At 40.4% G+C, this 4,647-nt stretch overlaps 1 pseudogene; it reads right to left on the bottom strand.

Annotated features, from left to right (window-relative positions):
- Positions 1 to 1,963: 1,963 nt before the first annotated feature.
- On the bottom strand, positions 1,964 to 2,080 carry LOC112470084 (annotated as a pseudogene).
- Between the last annotated feature and the right edge of the window lie 2,567 nt (positions 2,081 to 4,647).

Below are 4,647 nucleotides of genomic sequence, written 5' to 3'. Positions count from 1 at the left end.
TTTTTGCATGTGTTATGCTTAAGAATTCTTTCCTTACCCAATGTCACAAAGATTTTCTCCTCTTTTACTCCTCCGTTAGTTTTATGGTTTTAGCTCTCATATTTAGATCTATGATTCATTTTGAGTTAAATTTTATTTCCAGTGTGAGGTTAGGGTATATTATCTTTCATATAGATATCCTATTGTTCTAATACCATTGTTGTAAAGGCTCTGTTTACCCATTAAATTACATTTATGCATTTGGAGAAAACCAATTTACCAGGTAGTATGGATTTATTACTGATCCTATTCTGTTCCATTAATATATATACTTCTCTTGATGCTAGTACCATACCGACTTGATTAATGTAGCTTTATAATAATGATTAAAATCAGGGTGTGTAAGTTCAAACTTGGCCTTTTTCCTTTACCTGTTTAAGGTCCTTTGTATTTGCATACAAATTTTAAGATTAATTTGTCTATTTCTTTTAAAATAATATCCTGCTAGTATTTTAGTTGGAATTGCATGGACACTATAAGTCAATTTTGGGAAAACTGCCATGTTAACAACATTGAGTCTTCCAAAACATGCAATGTTTTATAGTTTTTAGAGTATTTATCTTGCACTTTTCAATCATTTATTTTCGGTCTTTTGATGTTATTATAAAGGAAATCGTCTTATAATTTCATTTTTAATTTTATTATTGCTAGGATAGATGGAAACAGATTATTTGTGTATATTGGTCTTGCACTCTGTGATCTTGTTAAATATTTTTCTCCTAGTAAATTTTTTGGTAAGTTCATTAAAGATTTCTACATATTTGAGTATCCATTTTCAGTTAAGAGTTTTACTTTTTTTTTTCCCCCCCAAATTTTTATCCTTTTTGTCTCTTTCTTGTGCTTTACTGCACTGGTTAGGAACTTCAGTTCAAGACTGAATAGAAGTGTTGAAAGCAGACGTTCTTGCCTTGATCCTGGTCTTAGCTAGAAAGTGCCAAGCCTTTGGTGTTTAGTGTGTTGTTAGCTGTTAATTCGATCATAGATGCCTTCAGTCAGGCTGAGGACCTTCCCTTTTATTCCTGGGTCTCTGAGAAGTCTGATCATAAATTAGGGTTGAATTTTTTTTTTTTGCATCTATTGCAATACTTACCTGTGTTTTATCCGTTATTCCATTAACATAGTGAATTACATTTGTTGATTTTAAATGTTATAAAAGTATTAAAATTTCTGAAATAAATGGCCATGAAGTACTGTCTCTTTATATACTGTTGCATTCGATTTGCTAAGATTTCGGCAAGTGTTCTGTGTCTAGGTTGTGGGGAGAGACTCGCCCGCGGCTGTCATCTCTCACATCTTCACTTTGGTGTCACGGCAGGAATGGCCTCGTGCACGGTCCGAGCTGCGAGGCATTCCCTCTTCTACTTTCTGAAAGTTTGGGTTAAAATGGTAATCATTCTGCCTAAAATATTTGAAAGAACACACTAGCATTGCCATATCCAAATGTGCTTCAAGGAAGGTATTACATTTTGAATTGAATATTTTTAATTGAAGTAGGGTTTTTAAATTTTCCATTTCTTTTTTAAGTGAATTTTGGTAACTTTTGCCTTTCTTGGGAAAGGGCTCATTGCATCTAGGCTGTCAAATTTATTGGTACCATTTTGTTCACAATACACCCTCATAGGATAGGTAGCTACGTTCCCTTTGTATTCCTAATACGGCCACTTCTTTTCCTTTATCTGTTTAGTCTTGCTAGAGGCTTATCTGTTTTAGTGAACTTTTCAGAGCCAGGTTTTTGTTCATTAATTCTCGCTATTTTTCAATTTTCTATTTAAAAGAATTCTGCTTTTTATTTTTTTCATTTTTTAGGCAAGGCAATCCTTGGTTGACCTCACAGATTGCAAGGACCTTGTCAGCTTACGAGCCCTTATTTTTTCATTTCTTTGCGACCTTGTCAGCTTACAAGCCCTTATTTTTTTATTTCTTTGTTCCTGCACCTGGTCTTCCTAGGTGGTCTCCCATCCAGGTACTAACCAGGCCCGACCCTGCTTAGCTTTCGAAATCAGATGAGATCGGGCTTATTCAGGGTAGCCTGGCCGTAGACTCTAGAATTCTGCTTTTATCTTTATTATTTCCCTCCTTCGGCATAGTTTGAGTATACTTTCTCTTCGTTTTCTAATTTCTTATGGTGAGCAATAGATTAATTAATTTCAATTTTTCTTTCTCCATAAAGAAAAACAAGCCTGAGCACTCCCTCCAGGAGGCAGGAGGCAGATTCAAACCTCACAAGTCCTGCGTGAGCACAGACCCAGCCCATCCTTCCCTGGCCTGCTCCTGCCCTCCGCCCTGCTTCTGCGGGACCTTGGCTGTGTAAGTCATAAGCCTTCCCGTGCCCTTTTGGTGTGGGCAGTTATGGCCTCATCAGTCTCCATGTCTAAATCAAAATTTGGGTGGGGATTCATCTGCCTCCGCGACGGCCATAACAGCTATTAGTTTAGGCACTGTGGTCTTCCTGCGCTAACTGCACGGTGTGCGTTTTCCAGATAGTCACTTTATCTTTCCTCTCCTTATATTTAAAGCATGACTCTTAGAGACATCTTATAATTGGGATTAGTTTTTAAATCCATTCTGGCGATCCCCATCTTTTAGCTGTTGTGCATTTCATCTTATATAATTTGTCATGCGAGACTTCGTTTGGCTCTATTATTTTATTATGTGTTAAACTGTCTCTCTTTTTTATTCCTGTTTTTCTTTTTACTGGCTTTTGTCAGATTGTTGACATATTTTCAGAATTCCATTTTAATTTTTCTATTGCCCTTTGACACAGTCTACATGAGTGCTGTAGCAGTTTATGCGAAACATAAAAACCACACAGGCCCGTGGCCCCACACGATTTTTCTCATTATAATTATTATATGTTATCTCTACATAGATTATAAACCCTAAAGAGAAAATGTTATAATTTTTGCATGAAATAGTTATGTGATTTATAAAAAAAAAATGGTCAATAAAGAAACCAAAAATCGAAAAGGAAACATTTATTTCCTTTTTACTTTTCCATTTACTTGGAAATTTACCATTTTCTGTATTTCTCGTTCAGGTCTGTGGATCTGAGTTTCTGTCTGATCATTTTCATTCAGCATGGAAAACTTCCATTATTATCTCCTATAAAGAAGATCTGCTGGCAAAAAATCCTGTCGGTTTTCTTTTATCTGAAAATTTCTTTATTTTTGCCTTCATTTTTGAAGAATATTCTCAGTAAGATGTGGAATTCGAGGTAAATGTCTTTTCTTTTAGCACTTTGTGGTGGTTCCACTCCGTCCTGACCTTCATGGCTTCTTAGGAGAAATAAGCCATTAATTTTCTCATTGTTCCCCTGTTTGTAATGATTCTTGTTCTCTTGCTGCTTTCAAGATATACCCTTTATTTTGGCTTTCAGCAGTTGAATAATGGGAACATCTGAGAAGCCACGTGGGTCCAGCCACTGCAGACGAAACAAAGGAGAGAGGGCAGAGAGGACGCGGGGACACTGCTGTCGCCGTACAGCTGGCCCCTCTGTGAGTGTCCCCCAGGGGTCTGGGGAGGACCTGGGTGTTCGTGGCCAGTGGGGCTCGAAGATGGAAAGGTAAAAAGTGTCCGTGGGTCAGAGAACAGAGCCTCCTGAGGCTTCTGCTCACCACCACAGCCGGTGCACGGTGGCTGTGGGAACAATGCAGCCCATCCTCTGCATCTCACTCCAGATTAATCAGAAGCAAGGATGGGTTTCGAGCCCCTACGAAGACAGCGTTCGACAGATACTGCTCTGGCTTAGCCGTGGAGCTGGCTCGGAAGGCGGCAGGAGCGCTACATCACGCCCGAGAAGCAATAGCTGGCGATCGCTAGGACAAGGGATGCGGAATGTAGGTGGTGGGAAGAGAAAGCAGGCAAGGTGCGTGTTGGAGGCGCATCCAGAGAACGTGGCAGGAGATGCGGGTGGCGGGGAAGTAGGGGAGATGCAGTAAAGATGACTCCAGAACAAATGAGGGGACTTGGGGGTGGAGAGAAGAGGAAGGACTGGCTTGGGGCAGAAAAGCTTCAGGTTCTCCTGTCACATCCACATGGAGATAAATGCACGCGACGTAGTCGGGTGTCTGGTCCAGCTCAGGGCACCGAGCTGAGACAGAGATATAAGTGAGAGTCAGCGGCAAACTGTAATTACGGATTATGGTTTCCCAGGAGAGTGAGGAGAACAAACGTTAGGGTAGATATCGTGGGACGGGCAGAAGAGCCACCGAGGGGCCAGAGATGGAGGCTGTCGTTACGACCACGTGCCGACTGTTGGAGACAGTGACAGTTTGGAAATCACGCTCTCAGCGTTTCTTGCTGTGTTTGGAGTATGGTGTGGTTTGGAGGTTCACCTTTCCTTAGGGTTATGTCTTCCCCTTTTTATTTTGGTCCAATATGTGAAACCTCTTATTACTAAACTACACAATGCACGGTCACCACTCTACATGACAGTCGACAGATGACTAGTCAGGATCTCTCTCTGGGCGTTTCCAAATTATGTGTTTTCTGTTTACGATGCAAATTGTACTTGACAGCTTTTCCCCAGCTGCGGTCTTACTTTGAATTGCTACCATGTATCAGGCAAAAGAAAAGAGCGTGACCAGAACGAGCGACTGGCTGCTGAAC

Source organism: Pteropus alecto, unplaced genomic scaffold (assembly GCF_000325575.1).
Source record: "Pteropus alecto unplaced genomic scaffold, ASM32557v1 scaffold189, whole genome shotgun sequence".
Taxonomy (NCBI): domain Eukaryota; kingdom Metazoa; phylum Chordata; class Mammalia; order Chiroptera; family Pteropodidae; genus Pteropus; species Pteropus alecto.
This window is presented reverse-complemented; position numbering and strand designations above follow the sequence as displayed.